The sequence below is a fragment of the Rhipicephalus sanguineus genome, chromosome 4, assembly GCF_013339695.2.
Source record: "Rhipicephalus sanguineus isolate Rsan-2018 chromosome 4, BIME_Rsan_1.4, whole genome shotgun sequence".
NCBI lineage: Eukaryota > Metazoa > Arthropoda > Arachnida > Ixodida > Ixodidae > Rhipicephalus > Rhipicephalus sanguineus.
In genome coordinates this window covers 105,294,537-105,311,092 of record NC_051179.1, presented here as the reverse complement: position 1 = coordinate 105,311,092, position 16,556 = coordinate 105,294,537, and the positions used below count along the sequence as shown (strand labels likewise).

The 16,556-nt window shown below is 45.6% G+C and overlaps 13 non-coding genes across 13 annotated transcripts; all 13 read left to right on the top strand.

Annotated features, from left to right (window-relative positions):
- Nucleotides 1-3,440: 3,440 nt before the first annotated feature.
- On the top strand, nt 3,441-3,514 carry Trnae-cuc (transfer RNA glutamic acid (anticodon CUC)). The gene has a single exon. It is a non-coding gene; the product is annotated as a tRNA-Glu (tRNA).
- A 100-nt stretch (nt 3,515-3,614) lies between these two features.
- Nucleotides 3,615-3,686, top strand: Trnae-cuc (transfer RNA glutamic acid (anticodon CUC)). The gene has a single exon. It is a non-coding gene; the product is annotated as a tRNA-Glu (tRNA).
- A 106-nt stretch (nt 3,687-3,792) lies between these two features.
- Trnae-cuc (transfer RNA glutamic acid (anticodon CUC)) lies at nt 3,793-3,864 on the top strand. Its single transcript has one exon. It is a non-coding gene; the product is annotated as a tRNA-Glu (tRNA).
- A 108-nt stretch (nt 3,865-3,972) lies between these two features.
- Trnae-cuc (transfer RNA glutamic acid (anticodon CUC)) lies at nt 3,973-4,044 on the top strand. Its single transcript has one exon. It is a non-coding gene; the product is annotated as a tRNA-Glu (tRNA).
- Nucleotides 4,045-7,749: 3,705 nt separating this feature from the next.
- On the top strand, nt 7,750-7,821 carry Trnae-cuc (transfer RNA glutamic acid (anticodon CUC)). Its single transcript has one exon. It is a non-coding gene; the product is annotated as a tRNA-Glu (tRNA).
- A 107-nt stretch (nt 7,822-7,928) lies between these two features.
- Trnae-cuc (transfer RNA glutamic acid (anticodon CUC)) lies at nt 7,929-8,000 on the top strand. The gene has a single exon. It is a non-coding gene; the product is annotated as a tRNA-Glu (tRNA).
- Nucleotides 8,001-8,108: 108 nt separating this feature from the next.
- Nucleotides 8,109-8,180, top strand: Trnae-cuc (transfer RNA glutamic acid (anticodon CUC)). The gene has a single exon. It is a non-coding gene; the product is annotated as a tRNA-Glu (tRNA).
- Nucleotides 8,181-8,289: 109 nt separating this feature from the next.
- On the top strand, nt 8,290-8,361 carry Trnae-cuc (transfer RNA glutamic acid (anticodon CUC)). Its single transcript has one exon. It is a non-coding gene; the product is annotated as a tRNA-Glu (tRNA).
- A 377-nt stretch (nt 8,362-8,738) lies between these two features.
- Trnae-cuc (transfer RNA glutamic acid (anticodon CUC)) lies at nt 8,739-8,810 on the top strand. Its single transcript has one exon. It is a non-coding gene; the product is annotated as a tRNA-Glu (tRNA).
- A 108-nt stretch (nt 8,811-8,918) lies between these two features.
- Nucleotides 8,919-8,990, top strand: Trnae-cuc (transfer RNA glutamic acid (anticodon CUC)). Its single transcript has one exon. It is a non-coding gene; the product is annotated as a tRNA-Glu (tRNA).
- A 107-nt stretch (nt 8,991-9,097) lies between these two features.
- Trnae-cuc (transfer RNA glutamic acid (anticodon CUC)) lies at nt 9,098-9,169 on the top strand. Its single transcript has one exon. It is a non-coding gene; the product is annotated as a tRNA-Glu (tRNA).
- A 111-nt stretch (nt 9,170-9,280) lies between these two features.
- Trnae-cuc (transfer RNA glutamic acid (anticodon CUC)) lies at nt 9,281-9,352 on the top strand. Its single transcript has one exon. It is a non-coding gene; the product is annotated as a tRNA-Glu (tRNA).
- Nucleotides 9,353-9,459: 107 nt separating this feature from the next.
- On the top strand, nt 9,460-9,531 carry Trnae-cuc (transfer RNA glutamic acid (anticodon CUC)). The gene has a single exon. It is a non-coding gene; the product is annotated as a tRNA-Glu (tRNA).
- Nucleotides 9,532-16,556: the final 7,025 nt, after the last annotated feature.

Here is a 16,556-nt window from a genome sequence, read left to right as displayed (position 1 = left end):
GCAGTATCAGTTACGTCGTCTGTTGCTTGAAAATGACGTTGATATTGCCGCCGTGCAGGAAACAAAAATTGAATCTGAAGAGCAGATGGATACTATATTTTCGACTTTCCGCTCTAGCTACAATATATGTGTAAGTCATTCTTTAGGTACGTCAGGTGGATGTCTTCTTTTTATGAAGAACACAATTGGTTTTGTTGAAGAATGCGTACAAACTGATAATAAAGGACGATTAGTAGCATGTGATTTTCTTTTTTCGGGTGTGAGTTGGCGCGTTGTTTGCGTATATGCGCCAAATAGACAGCATGATAGGAAAATGTTCTTTGAAAACCTTGAAGTGTATCTATCGAGTGATAAGACAACAATAATTCTAGGCGATTTCAATTGTGTCTGTAATGCCGAAGACAGGGCATGTAAAACGCCTATACGTGACTCTAGTGCCTTGTTTTTGGATTCGATGGTTCGTGAGCGAGATTTGGAAGACGTGGGATATGTACTATCGCAGGCTACCATCTACACACATTACCAGTTCAATAGTCAGGCCAGGCTCGACAGAGCCTATGTGTCTACGTCGTTGCTTCCCCTGTGCCAAGACTACGCTGTGAAGAATGTCTCATTTAGTGACCACAGTCTAGTCATGTTCACCATTAATAAAAAAGAAAAGCCCAAATTTAATTGGGACCTCTGGAAGCTGAACAATAAGTTACTTGAGGATGAAAAGTTTGTGGAAAACATAGAGAAGGAATTAAAAGAAGTGGTTGAGGGCAACATAACCAGTCTAATTCACGCATGGGAGTGTTTCAAGGAAAAAGTAAAAATAGATGCGATTGTAAGGTCAGCTTCAATAAAGCACACCAAATTGAAAGATGAAAGGCAACTACAGTGCGAACTCGATTTTTTGCTCTGTCAAGAGTGCACGCAACCTGGCATGCGCAGCAAAGAAATCAAAGAAGTGAAACAAAAATTAGAGGCCGCAGAGGTGGAAAGATACAGAGGAGCGGTAGTACGCGCACGCGCAGAAAGGCTTTGGTGTGGCGAGGTTCCTACGAAACGTGCAGTAGCAGATGAAAAGAGCTACGCGACAAGAAACGAAATCCAGGCGATAGAATACAAAAATGAAGTTACAAAAGATAAAACACAGATTGAGCGCGCGTTTGTGGAATATTTCCAACAGTTGTTGGGGGGGCGTAAAACAGGACAGCAGCACGTACGTTCGGCATTTCTTGTCACTTATGCCGAAGATTGATGACGACGCGAAAGCTAGATTAGAAGCACCCATCTCTGTCAGAGAAATTGAAATGACCATTGAAAAAATGAACAACGGAAAGACGCCGGGCCCAGGTGGACTAGGTGTTGCATTCTATAAGAAATTTAAAAGTCTTGTGGCAGAAGCTCTGCGGAATATGCTAGGTGAGGCATACGAAAATAAAGAATTACCAACATCCTTCAGAAGAACGCACATAGTGTTAATCCCAAAAAGTGACGACCCTACGAAACAGCTGTCTGTCAAGTCGTACAGACCAATAACCCTAGCGAATGTTGACTACAAAATATTCATGGGAGTGTTAGCCAGGCGGATTCAAACTGTGATTAAAGAAATAGTCGGACCACATCAAACTTGTGGCATAAAAGGCAGAACGATTACGACGAATATTCACATTGCAAGAAATATTTTAGAATGCTGTGATGAGTTTGAGTCTCGAGTAGCTATGTTACAAATTGATCTCGAGAAGGCGTTTGATCGCGTGAACCACGATGTACTCTTGAACATTCTTGACTACGTCAACATAGGAACTGCGGTGCTAGAAGGGGTACGAATGGCGTACACGGGGTGCACTACGAGGATTGTGATAAACAAACAGCTTAGCGAGAATATACAAGTCTTATCGAGCGTAAAACAAGGATGTCCTGCGTCTGCACTGCTTTTTGCTATCTATTTAGAACCCCTATGTCAGAAAGTGCTACAGAATGACCAGGTGCGAGGGTTTCGCTTGATGTCCGCGGAGGTCAAAATGCTTAGTTACGCGGACGATATTGCTGTGTTCTGCCAAGACCGGGAGAGTGTCAGAGCAGCACTAAACGATGTGAAGTCCTTCTGTGAGTGCACGGATAGTAAAGTAAATTGGAGTAAGTGCCTTGGAATATGGCATGGAAACTGGCACAGCACACCAACATTATATGAAAACATTACGTGGAAGGTAACACCTGACAAGTACTTAGGTGTACCTCTCCAACACTACAGGGACACAACAGAATATTGGAGAGAAGAAACGGAACAGCTAAAAATCAAGACGAAAAAGTGGGGAGGGCGAGACTTTTCCATTTTTACGAGGTCAACAGTCAGCAATATATTTCTTATTTCACGAGTGTGGTATGTTTTACAAGTGCTATTTATGTCACGCGTTGCCGTACAAAAGCTCCACAGAGTGTTGGCAGTGTTTATCTGGGCTTCGACGTGGGAGAGGACAAGTCGCACAAATCTGTTCCGTTCTGTGCAAAGTGGGGGGCTATGTCTTGTACACTTGTTCCTGAGGCAGATAGTGGCCAGGTTTATTTTTTTACGAGATCAAGGTGATTGTTTTTTGAGAACGGTGATACATGTGCGGTTGTCCAATTTTTTGCCTGATTTTATTGTAACCACAGTCAACGGGGCGACAAGGCGACCTAGGGGTTACATGCAAGAAGTGATTGCGGCTTTGGAAATTTTGAGAGTGCGATTTTCGATGGAGTATCTCTCTAAGGTGTCGCGAAAGAGACTGTACAACGACCTCGTAGAAATTATGTTGCCAGAGCCTCTGTATAGAACATTGTACCCCAATGGGCCAGGGGATGACGTCTTAAAGAGAGTGAAAAAGATGCCAGTTCGGCCCTCAGTTAAGACATTCTTTTTCAAACTTCATAGAGGCACACTCCCTACATTACCTTGGCTCCGTGAAAAAGGAATATTTGTCCCTTGGTCAGTAGACTGTATTATCTGCAGAAAACCTGAGACAGTTGACCACATTTTTCTTGACTGTACTGATGCAGTCTTTCTCTGGGACATCCTTCAAAGGACCTCGAAGAAAGAACTGCCCGTTACGCCGTATGGCATTCGTTTTCTGCCTGTCATAAGCGTAGGGGGTGTGCCCTACGATATGTTCATGGCACTGGTTCTTCACAGTGTGTGGAGAACACGGATGGCAGTGCGAAACGTAGACGTGAATCCCCGGCCTGCTCGAGAGTATTTCATTGAAAGTGTACAATATTTGATGACTGCATACGAGGCACAAAATGATAAGCCAGAGTGGTTCCCCTGTTTGGTTGAATTGGTTGGCATGAAGCGTCTGCCTTTTTAACTCCCATGTGCTGCAAGGTGGGGCAGCACTTTTATATGTGACACTGCAATGTATTTTTATATGTTGAGTTGTACTTTGTTTGCTAAGCAGGCAATAAAGAAAAAAAAAAATCCGGCATGGTCTAGTGGCTAGGATACCTGGCTCTCACCCAGGAGGCCCGGGTTCGATTCCCGGTGTCATTTTTTATTCGCTTTTTATTTATTCTTTATTTGAGCGTGTCGATTCGATATTTTTGCGCTTGCGGTCAAATGAGCAGGAGGCGTGCTTCACTCATGCTCGCTCTCCGGCATGGTCTAGTGGCTAGGATACCTGGCTCTCACCCAGGAGGCCCGGGTTCGATTCCCGGTGTCGGAAATATTTTTTATTCGCTTTTTATTTATTCTTTATTTGAGCGTGTCGATTCGATATTTTTGCGCATGCGGTCGAATGAGCAGGAGGCGTGCTTCACTCATGCTCGCTCTCCGGCATGGTCTAGTGGCTAGGATACCTGGCTCTCACCCAGGAGGCCCGGGTTCGATTCCCGGTGTGGGAAGTAATTTTTTTATTCGCTTTTTATTTATTCTTTATTTGAGCGTGTCGATTCGATATTTTTGCGCTTGCGGTCGAATGAGCAGGAGGCGTGCTTCACTCATGCTCGCTTTCCGGCATGGTCTAGTGGCTAGGATACCTGGCTCTCACCCAGGAGGCCCGGGTTCGATTCCCGGTGTCGGAAACGCTTTTTTTTATTCGTTTTTTATTTATTCTTTATTTGAGCGTGTCGATTCGATATTTTTGCGCTTGCGGTCGAATGAGCAGGAGGCGTGCTTCACTCATCCTCGCTCTCCGGCATGGTCTACGCAAGGCTCCTGCAAGGCATCAGCGTGGCGTTGACAGCGCACGTAGTACGAGGTAGGTGCCGTGCGGTCCGTTCGTTCTCACAAAAACATAACCATGGCGAATGACACTGCACTTCGTTTTGCAACGTTAAATGTTCGAGGGCTGTGTTCCAGAAAGCGGCAGTATCAGCTTAGCCGGCTTTTCTTGGAAAAGAATATTGATATAGCGGCAGTGCAGGAAACATAGATAGAACTCGAAGAGCAAACGGACCGCATGGTGCAACAGTTCCGCAATAGATACAATGTTTGTGTAGCGCATGCTGTTGGAACGTCAGCTGGCTCCGCCATTTTCGTTAGGAATGATTTGGGCATAATAGAAGAGAGGGTTGTTTCATGCCAAAGCGGACGGCTGCTGCTTGTTGATTTTTCATTGTCGGGCTTAGAGTGGCGTGTGTTATCGGTTTACGCGCCGCATACCGAGAATGAACGGTCAGCCTTCTTTGAAAGTGTACGCCAGTATTTGGAATGTTCAAGGAAAATGGTAATGCTTGGAGATTTCAATTGTGTGTGTTTTGCAGCAGACCGAGTGAAAAACCGCCCGGTACGAGATAAAAGCGCCCTTCTTTTAAGTACCCTTGTGCAAGAAGCTAATCTCGAAGACGTTGGTCACCTTCTATCGAGCGATGACGTGGCTGCCTTCACGCACTTTCAGGGGCAGAGCCATGCTAGGCTTGACAGAGCATATGTATCATTAGACCTTGTACAAAAGTGTGGCGATTATGGTGTGAAACATGTGTCGTTCAGCGATCATAGTCTCGTAATGTTCAGTGTAGGTAAAAGGCAACCCAAGTCGAAATTCAACTGGAAGACGTGGAAATTTAACAATGAGATACTGCAGAATGAATCATTCTGTGAATATGTGAAAGAAAAGCTGGATAAATTGGCCGGCACTAAGGAAGGTAACGTGCTGGAAATGTGGGAAATTTTCAAACAGGAAGTTAAGATAAGAGCAATAGAGGAAGCCACTTTAGCTACGTATAACAAAAGGAAAAAAGAAAAAGAAATACAACGCGAGCTGAATTTTTTGTACTCAGTCGAAATGGAAAGCCCAGGAAGTAAAACCAAAGAAATAAAAGAACTGAAGAGTCAGCTGGAGCTTATCGATGAAGTTCAAAGGCGCAGGGTGTGGCTGGACGAAACGCCGACTAAACGTGCTCTATAAGACGAAAAGGCGTATGCGAGGCGGAATAAGATCAGGATGATTAGGTACGCGAACGAAATTACGAAAGAACCTCAACTAATAGAGCAGGCATTCCTTGAGCATTATGGAGAAATATTCGGTACGGTAGAGCACGTTACGGAAGAGTTTAAAACAGAATTTCTACTAAACATGCCCCGATTAGAAGATAATGTGCGAGAGCGCTTGGAGTGGCCTTTAACCATCGGTGAAGTAGAAGCAGCAATTGAAGGTTTAGCTCGAGGCAAGTCGCCGGGCCCTGACGGACTCGGGGCAGGTTTTTATAAAGTCTTCAAAAGCGACATAAGCCAGGCGCTTTTGAAAGCGTTTAATGAGGCCTACACGCAGAAGCAGGTTCCTCCGTCTTTTCGGACATCCCACGTGGTTCTTATACCGAAAACAGAGGATCCAGACAAATTGTTGAATGTGGACGCTTACCGTCCGATATCACTGATGAACGTCGATTACAAGATATTCACCAGGGTGCTCGGAAAGAGACTGCAGGGGGTGGTAACAAGTATTGTAGGACCGCATCAAACATGCGGCATCAAAGGGAGGTCAATATACACAAACATACTGCCAGAAGCATATTAGAATGCTCTGAAGAATTGGGCGAATGTGGAGCCATGTTGCAGCTGGACTTGCAAAAGGCTTTCGACCGGGTTGCTCATGAGATTCTTTTTTGCATACTTGAACACGTAAATGTAGGGCACCTAATCATAGATGCTGTAAAGATGTGTTACGAGGAATGCACTGCTCACCTCATAATAAACAAGCTTAGAGGTCACGAGAGCGTTTAACGTGCGGTCATCTGTGAGACAGGGATGTTGTTTATCTCCCCTTTTATTCGCCATATACTTGGAACCGCTTTGTAGAAAGATAAACAGCAATAGCAAGGTAACTGGTTTTACACTGCAGTCCGCAGAAGTGAAAATACTTGCATACGCCGACGACATCGCGCTGTTTTGTCGCGATAAAGAAAGTGTGAAAACCGCGGTCGACGAGGCGCTTTTATATTGTAAGATGACAGGAAGTGCCATCAACTTTGATAAATCTTCGGGTTTCTGGATCGGAAGATGGAAGGACCCCCCCAGTAGGTTTGTAAATGTACAGTGGACCGTCACGCCAGCAAAATACCTATGGGTTCCACTTGAACACTATCGAAACGCCACGGATTACTGGAATGCAGAAACTGAAAGGGTCCGCGAGAACACATTGAAGTGGGGAGGTCGTAATCTTTCCATGTTTGGCCGAGCGATGGTCTGCAATTTGTTTGTCGTTGCAAAAATATTTTACGTGCTTCATGCTTTGTGTATGTCAAGAGCTAACATGCAGAAATTACACAGAGTGCTCGCTGTTTTTGTGTGGGGATCAAGTTGGGAGCGAACAAGCCGCACTAATTAACTTGTTTCGGTCTGTCGAAAATGGTGGGCTAGGTTTAGCACATTTGTTTATACGGCAGATTGTGTCAAGATTTCTTTACTTACGGGACCAAAAGAACCCATTTCTGTTGACAGTGCTTCATGTAAGGCTTTGCGATGAACTACCAGAATTCATTGTGTCGTCGCGACGGTGTGTTTATGGCAGAGTGCGAGGGTTCCTAAAAGAAATTGTCTGGGCTGTTCAATTCTTGAAGGTGCGGTTTTCTATGGAATACCTGAGTAATGTTCCGCGGAAGCGTCTGTACAAGGATTTACGAGACGTTATGCTACCCATGCCGTTGTGTCGATCCATGTATTCTATAGGATCAGAGAGGAACGTGCTTAAAAGAGTGAAGCGAATGCCTGTGCGTGCATCGGTTAAGTCCTTCTTTTTCCAGCTGCACACGAACACATTACCTGTGAAGACTTGGCTTGAGGAAAGAGGTATTTCCATACCATGGTCTGCGAACTGTTCATTATGCAATAAGCCTGAGACAGTGGAACATGCATTCATAGAATGCTGGGACGCAGTTTTTCATTGGGATATTTTACAAAGGACTCTAAAGAAGGACCTGCCGATCACACCGTTCGGTATTCATTTTCTGGCAACATGAAATGAGGACACTGTACCGTATGACATGTTCACGCTGCTTTCCTTACACTGCTTGTGGAAAAGCAGAATGGATGTGAGGCACATGGAACTGAATCCTAGGCCAGTAAGGGAGCACTTCATTGAAAGTATGCGTTATATGAAAGAATTGTATAGCTTGCAACAAGATGAACCACCCTGGATGAATGTATTGAATGAACTTGTAAACTTGAAGCGCTTTTAACTCTGTGTCAGCCAGCATGAGGCAGGCACTTTTATCGCCATTTATATGCCCTGCTAATATGTATTCCTTGTGTTTGTAAGTTTTGCCAAGCCGGTAATAAAGAAAAAAACATCCGGCATGGTCTAGTGGCTAGGATACCTGGCTCTCACCCAGGAGGCCCGGGTTCGATTCCCGGTGTCGGAAGTAATTTTTTATTCGCTTTTTATTTATTCTTTATTTGAGCGTGTCGATTCGATATTTTTGCGCTCGCGGTCGAATGAGCAGGAGGCGTGCTTCACTCATCCTCGCTCTCCGGCATGGTCTAGTGGCTAGGATACCTGGCTCTCACCCAGGAGGCCCGGGTTCGATTCCCGGTGTCGGAAATATTTTTTTTATTCGCTTTTTATTTATTCTTTATTTAAGCGTGTCGATTCGTGATTTTTGCGCTCGCGGTCGAATGAGCAGGAGGCGTGCTTCACTCATCCTCGCTCTCCGGCATGGTCTATTGGCTAGGATACCTGGCGCTCACCCAGGAGGCCCGGGTTCGATTCCCGGTGTCGGAAATATTTTTTTTTATTCGCTTTTTATTTATTCTTTATTTGAGCGTGTCGATTCGATATTTTTGCGCTCGCGGTCGAATGAGCTGGAGGCGTGCTTCACTCATCCTCGCTCTCCGGCATGGTCTACTGGCTAGGATACCTGGCTCTCACCCAGGAGGCCCGGATTCGATTCCCGGTGTCGGAAATATTTCTTTTCGCTTTTTATTTATTCTTTATTTAAGCGTGTCGATTCGAGATTTTTGCGCTTGCGGTCGAATGAGCAGGAGGCGTGCTTCACTTTTCCTCGCTCGCCCGTCCGGCGCGTCAATACTTCAAAGAAAGCGTAACCCGTTTTGTTGAACAACAAAAACTTCTTGAAGATGTTCCTGGTTGGTTAGATCGTGTAGAGCTTCTTTTGCAAATGAAGGAGGTTTAGAGCGTCCTCATTAGTCCCAGTATGGCCTTTCCTTTTTTTCCTGTCGATCCCTCTCCCTTTTTACGCAACCAGTGTTTGTATTGTAAATAGCGTTTCTTCTTGTTTTTGTTTGTTTCTTGTCAAAAGCAGGCAATAAAGAAAAAAAATCCGGCATGGTCTAGTGGCTAGGATACCTGGCTCTCACCCAGGAGGCCCGGGTTCGATTCCCGGTGTCGGAAGTAATTTTTTTATTCGCTTTTTATTTATTCTTTATTTGAGCGTGTCGATTCGATATTTTTGCGCTTGCGGTCGAATGAGCAGGAGGCGTGCTTCACTCATCCTCGCTCTCCGGCATGGTCTAGTGGCTAGGATACCTGGCTCTCACCCAGGAGGCCCGGGTTCGATTCCCGGTGTCGGAAATATTTTTTTATTCGCTTTTTATTTATTCTTTATTTAAGCGTGTCGATTCGATATTTTTGCGCTTGCGGTCGAATGAGCAGGAGGCGTGCTTCACTCATGCTCGCTCTCCGGCATGGTCTAGTGGCTAGGATACCTGGCTCTCACCCAGGAGGCCCGGGTTCGATTCCCGGTGTCGGAAACGTTTTTTTCTATTCGTTTTTTATTTATTCTTTATTTGAGCGTGTCGATTCAATATTTTTGCGCTTGCGGTCGAATGAGCAGGAGGCGTGCTTCACTCATCTCCTCGCTCTCCGGCATGGTCTAGTGGCTAGGATACCTGGCTCTCACCCAGGAGGCCCGGGTTCGATTCCCGGTGTCGGAAATATTTTTTTATTCGCTTTTTATTTATTCTTTATTTAAGCGTGTCGATTCGATATTTTTGCGCTTGCGGTCGAATGAGCAGGAGGCGTGCTTCACTCATGCTCGCTCTCCGGCATGGTCTAGTGGCTAGGATACCTGGCTCTCACCCAGGAGGCCCGGGTTCGATTCCCGGTGTCGGAAACGTTTTTTTCTATTCTTTTTTTATTTATTCTTTATTTGAGCGTGTCGATTCAATATTTTTGCGCTTGCGGTCGAATGAGCAGGAGGCGTGCTTCACTCATCTCCTCGCTCTCCGGCATGGTCTACGCAAGGCTCCTGCAAGGCATCAGCGTGGCGTTGACAGCGCACGTAGTACGAGGTAGGTGCCGTGCGGTCCGTTCGTTCTCACAAAAACATAATCATGGCGAATGACACTGCACTTCGTTTTGCAACGTTAAATGTTCGAGGGCTGTGTTCCAGAAAGCGGCAGTATCAGCTTAGCCGGCTTTTCTTGGAAAAGAATATTGATATAGCGGCAGTGCAGGAAACAAAGATAGAACTCGAAGAGCAAACGGACCGCATGGTGCAACAGTTCCGCAATAGATACAATGTTTGTGTAGCGCATGCTGTTGGAACGTCAGCTGGCTGCGCCATTTTCGTTACGAATGATTTAGAAGAGAGGGTTGTTTCATGCCAAAGCGGAAGGCTGCTGCTTGTTGATTTTTCATTGTCGGGCTTAGAGTGGCGTGTGTTATCGGTTTACGCGCCGAATACCGAGAATGAACGCTCAGCCTTCTTTGAAAGTGTACGCCAGTATTTGGAATGTTCAAGGAAAATAGTAATGCTTGGAGATTTCAATTGTGTGTGTTTTGCAGCAGACCGAGTGAAAAACCGCCCGGTACGAGATAAAAGCGCCCTTCTTTTAAGTACCCTTGTGCAAGAAGCTAATCTCGAAGACGTTGGTCACGTTCTATCGAGCGATGACGTGGCTGCCTTCACGCACTTTCAGGGGCAGAGCCATGCTAGGTTTGACAGAGCATATGTATCATTAGACCTTGTACAAAAGTGTGGCGATTATGGTGTGAAACATGTGTCGTTCAGCGATCATAGTCTCGTAATGTTCAGTGTAGGTAAAAGGCAACCCAAGTCGAAATTCAACTGGAAGACGTGGAAATTTAACAATGAGATACTGCAGAATGAATCATTCTGTGAATATGTGAAAGAAAAGCTGGATAAATTGGCCGGCACTAAGGAAGGCAACGTGCTGAAAATGTGGGAAATTTTCAAACAGGAAGTTAAGATAAGAGCAATAGAGGAAGCCACTTTAGCTACGTATAACAAAAGGAAAAAAGAAAAAGAAATACAACGCGAGCTGAATTTTTTGTACTCAGTCGAAATGGAAAGCCGGGAAGTAAAACCAAAGAAATAAAAGAACTGAAGAGTCAGCTGGAGCTTATCGATGAAGTTCAAAGGCGCAGGGTGTGGCTGGACGAAACGCCGACTAAACGTGCTCTATAAGACGAAAAGGCGTATGCGAGGCGGAATGAGATCAGGATGATTAGGTACGCGAACGAAATTACGAAAGAACCTCAACTAATAGAGCGGGCATTCCTTGAGCATTATGGAGAAATATTCGGTACGGTAGAGAACGTTACGGAAGAGTTTAAAACAGAATTTCGACTAAACATGCCCCGATTAGAAGATAGTGTGCGAGAGCGCTTGGAATGGCCTTTAACCATTGGTGAAGTAAATTAGCTCGAGGCAAGTCGCCGGGCCCTGACGGACTCGGGGCAGGTTTTTATAAAGTCTTCAAAAGCGACATAAGCCAGCCGCTTTTGAAAGTGTTTAATGAGGCCTACACGCAGAAGCAGGTTCCTCCGTCTTTTCGGACATCCCACGTGGTTCTTATACCGAAAACAGAGGATCCAGACAAATTGTTGAATGTGGACGCTTACCGTCCGATATCACTGATGAACGTCGATTACAAGATATTCACCAGGGTGCTCGGAAAGAGACTGCAGGGGGTGGTAACAATTGTATTGTAGGACCGCATCAAACATGCGGCATCAAAGGGAGGTCAATATACACAAACATACCGCCAGAAGCATATTAGAATGCTGTGAAGATTTGGCGAATGTGGAGCCATGTTGCAGCTGGACTTGCAAAAGGCTTTCGACCGGGTTGCTCATGAGATTCTTTTTTGCACACTTGAACGCGTAAATGTAGGGCACCTAATCATAGATGCTGTAAAGATGTGTTACGAGGAATGCACTGCTCACCTCATAATAAACAAGCTTAGAGGTCACGAGAGCGTTTAACGTGCGGTCATCTGTGAGACAGGGATGTTGTTTATCTCCCCTTTTATTCGGCATATACTTGGAACCGCTTTGTAGAAAGATAAGCAGCAATAGCAAGGTAACTGGTTTTACACTGCAGTCCGCAGAAGTGAAAATACTTGCATACGCCGACGACATCGCGCTGTTTTGTCGCGATAAAGAAAGTGTGAAAACCGCGGTCGACGGAGGCGCTTTTATATTGTAAGATGACAGAAGAGCTATCAACTTTGATAAATCTTCGGGTTTCTGGATCGGAAGATGGAAGGACCCCCCCCCCCCCAGTAGGTTTGTAAATGTACAGTGGACCGTCACGCCAGCAAAATACCTAGGGGTTCCACTTGAACACTATCGAAACGCCGCGGATTACTGGAATGCAGAAACTGAAAGGGTCCGCGAGAACACACTGAACTGGGGAGCAGTGGCGTAAATCCATCAAAACAACAGGGGGGGTCCCGGACTTTGCATGGCAGCCATCTTGATTATTAGAAATGTGCATTTTATTTTACACAAAAATGAAAACTTTACAATAAAACAAAAAGAAAACACAAAAATATTCATATATCGCGTTATTGCAATGCTCTTGACGATCTGCACTGCGCGACGAATGAGTCATAAAACGTTCTGAACTAGTTTCTACAACACAGTTCCAAACAGCCGATGAGTATTCGATGAATCTACACACTGGATATGAAACAAACGTTAAAGGAACACTGACACCAAAATTGAAACCTCGAGATGTTTGTATTGTTTGACTGTCTGTATGCGTGCAAGTGTACTTCGGGCCGTTTATAACTGGCGGACGTTAGCTTTCAGTTATCTTAATTTGATTTTGAAGCAAGCGTGAATGCTCATCTGAGTTGACAGCACCTCGCGACATCTTCACTAGTATGGCGAAACATTGGTATTAATGAGAACTAACACACAGCAATACCAAGGAAAGTATAGGGGGTGTTATTTGTAGTAATTAGAATATAAGTGTGAAGAAAGTAAAGTGGACGAAAAGATAACTTGCCGCCGGAAGGGACCGAACCTGCGACCTTCGAATAACGCGTCCGATGCTCTACCACTTCGCTACGGCGGCGGTAATCTCCCCGTCCACTTTATAGGGTATATATGTGGATTGAAACTTCAGGAAACTTAGGAGTGTTAGGATTATTGATCAGCTGCCTGCTCGTATATAGATCACGTGCTACGTGACGCCAAGAAGGTAGAAAAAAGAGTGTTCCACACTCGACCCCACACTATTCCCCCTCGCCTCGTTCTCTCCGAAGGAGCATATGACAAAGAAAGTTAGAGGTGACCGAAGTCACTTTCATGTCCCTTTCATCAGGTGCATACACAAAATATTTTTACAGATATCAAGAACTCGTTGCGCAGCTTATGTTTGCATAACAAAATTAGAGCCCGGTATACACATAAAGCCTTCTCCTTGCTTACTCACCGCGGGAGCGGTTGATTGAAAGAGCCATGGGGCGACTCCCTTGGACGGTTCGCTCTGTGTTACATCACTTCCTGCTTGATGTCCGAATAAACACGAAGAGGGCATCATGCCATCATGGAATGTTTTGTGTCATTAATATACGGGAGATTCAAGTATGCGCTTTTTAATATTTTTTTCTTCGCAAATACGCAACTCTGAGCCTTCACATTGCGAGGGTGCATGGTTTCTAAAGCCCTAACCCCCCGTACGTGTTACAACGCGTCAGCTCGTGGCGTGTGGACTCGGCGCCGCGCCCTTTCCCTATGGAGTGAGAGGACGCGCGGCTACACGTAGCTGCGCGACCTCTCTTTCCACAGCAGTCGAGAAGGTGTTGAGAGGAGAGACGAGCTGATGAACGAAGGAAAGAGAGAAACGAGCGAGGGCCTTTTTTGTATCATCAAACACGTGTAACTCAGCTATTACAGCAGCGTTTCGAAAAATTCTCACGGCTACGTGTCCTTTGATTGTAAACACTTTTGTTCATGAATAAACAGACTGTCCGAAAGTTAGCCACCAGCCTGGAGATCGTGCGTGGGGAAACTTTCGCCTGCTGGCATATTGCAGGAAAGCTGGGAGGTTGAACATTACAAAGTTTCGAGGTTCCTTCGCGTGATTCAAGAACCGCGCTAGGAAAGCCATGTAGATGGTGCGTAGAAGAGTTTTCGGGCAGCTCGTCACTGGACTCAATGCCTTGATAACATGTCACTGCTGCGCGTGCGCTTCTATCAACTCCAAGGCGATGACGATTCATGCTAAAATGACTGGGCGTGCAAGCACGGAAACAAGAGAGAAGTCAAGACATCACAAACTCCGCTTGCGGCTCACTAGTTCGTCTCTCTGTTATTATTCTAAGGTAATGAAGAGTTGGCCGAAGCGTCTAAATCGCTCTTCTCAATGGCATTAATTCCTTCGGTGCGTGATCCTGGAACCGGTGGATGAAACCACCAAACATTCCTTGCTTTTTAGGAATTGTATGAATTAGGGTAATCCTAATAATAGCTCCATTGAAGCTAGTTGCAACGTAGTTCCCGAAACCATTGATTTAAAAGTTATCTAGCAGATTTCTGTTAGTTGTTTAACGTAACGTGGTAGTTATCCTCCTGTCTAATGACTGCAAGCCATTTTAGGCTTTCAAGGCGGCATTCAAGTAACTGTCACTTCCCCCTTTTTTAATCAGAATAAAAATCCTTGTATGTTGCACTAAGGGTACCCGACAAAACAAAATTATAATCAATGATCAATAACATAAAAGGCTCACCTCATCAGTGTTTTTGGTGACATTGTCTTCCGAAGAAGGTCGCTTGGAGTTCGGCAGAAAGAACGAGCTCAGCGAACTCTGCCGCTTGTGCGGCATCTTCCCAGTCCAGTTGAAAGTCACAAGCACATTACGCCAAGAAGGTTGCGCGGCCGGTTGCAGTTCTGGCAGCACTTCTGTGGACGCGTGCAGGCTTAAACTGCCGAACGACTGACAAGTGATGTCGTATTTGTCGAATATTGGGAAGCAGCCCCCACTTCGAAGCAGCTTTAATTGGAAAACCCCGCGGCGAAAAGGAGGAAGAGGGGCAACCCGGGGGACGCATTTTCGGAGTTGCAACCAAGGAGGTTGAAGGCGACGATGAGTACGGGAAGAGCGGAGAACGTCCTTGACATTCGTCGTTTTACGACCCACGCGCCCACCCCGTGAAAGAACACTGAAAGCTACAGGGAGCGTCACCTAACACAGGGAAAGCGTTTTCTCCCTCTGTTCTTCAAGTTTGTTGCACGTGCGGGGTGCAGAGAAAATCTTTTGACTGTGCTTGTGTTTCTGTATTTCTATTTTCCTCTTCATTTTCCCTCTCTAGAGAGCACTGTAAATAGTGAGCAAACAAAGCAGTCTTCGTGATGCGTTCAAACCAAGCGGACGTGTTGATTCTCTGTCGTCGTCCAACCTACTAAAGAAAGTTTTTCCCCCCTGCTTTTCCGCCACAAAGTGAAACCGGAGGACAGGCGTCTTCGTTTGAACTACAGTGTACTAGAATTGGGCAGTGGGCTCGCTGCCGTATCTCTGAGCCGCGCCTCCACGGCCCTCTCCGCGTCGATTGCTTGGGCGCCCGCCAGGGGTCTTGCCGCCAGTTTCTCCTGAAAACTTCTCTTGCGGGGTGTGAAGCGCGTCCTCTTGGTCGGGGTTACGCTGGTTACGCTGTAATTCCGGGGGGGTATCAAGAAACGCGGGGTTGGAGGCGGGGAGAGGGCCACCACAATGACACAACAAGAGATCAAAAAAAAAAAAACAACGGAGGGAGAAGGGGGTTGAGCATTTTATTCTTTTTTAAAGCTTACCCAAGTAGTAGAAGCTACTGTTTCCATTCGTGCATGCCCTGCAGCGCATGTTCCCGCCATTCATTCGCTTGAAGGACCTTTGTCGGCACCACGCGAGCAGCTTTGCTGCACTTATGTATGCTTGTTTTTCTGAAGGAGCGGCATCTGTGTCTATCCGTACACTGCAACTGTCTCAAAGACGGCCCGCCGCTGCATCTGGACGGGAGGGAGGCGCTTTTTACACTCTCCGGCGGTCGTGCACATAGAGCATGCAGCGTACGTGCAGAGAAATTTCTGGTGCAGCGTTTGACAACAAAAAACAGCTGGACGCAACGAAGCTAAGAGTACACAAGTGACCGCGCAAAGTCAAGTGCGATAACAATAAAAGCAAGAAAATACGAGGGCGGTGACAGCAAAACCTTACTCGTGCTTTGGTAAAGCGGTCAGGGTACTTCTAAAAAATGACAAAGAATTCTGGCTGCTTGTTTCGCTCGAAGTCCTAAGCACAGAACTACTGCCAGATGAAACGGGCTGGATAGAGATCGATGTACAAAAAAAAAGACATTTAGGGGGGATGATTGAAGTAGCGGGGGAGGCCCACGGGGATTGGGCTCCTTTGAGATGCTCCAGTTAGATCGACGGTTGTCATCGGCAGTTCCATTGTTTTATCACGAGTGACCATGCATGTATTGGTAATCCATATTGTGATATGGCCAGCATTTGCGCATACATAGGCAGGGTTCCGTGTAAATAAAATTAGTTTGTCAGCACGTGACGCTGTCGAGTGTTATTTTGGTGGTGCAATTCTGCGGTGTAATAAAAATGTACGCACGTAATGTATGGTAGTTGTTATGTACTCATAATACCTATGTATAGGTTTTTTTTTTTTTTTCATTGGACCCGCACGTACCAATATATATAGCCTACGAGTCCAACCAGTTTTGGTAACCTTGTATGATCTATGTCTGCAAATAAAAAAATTTAAGATTACCTTGCGGATACATTTAATACAAAGCCAAGTGATTCCGCCGATTATTGATTCGCGAAAAAAAAAACAGCATTAAGTAGGTTAGTCGCAGAGATCAGCTCATGCGAAAGCAAATAAATAAAAA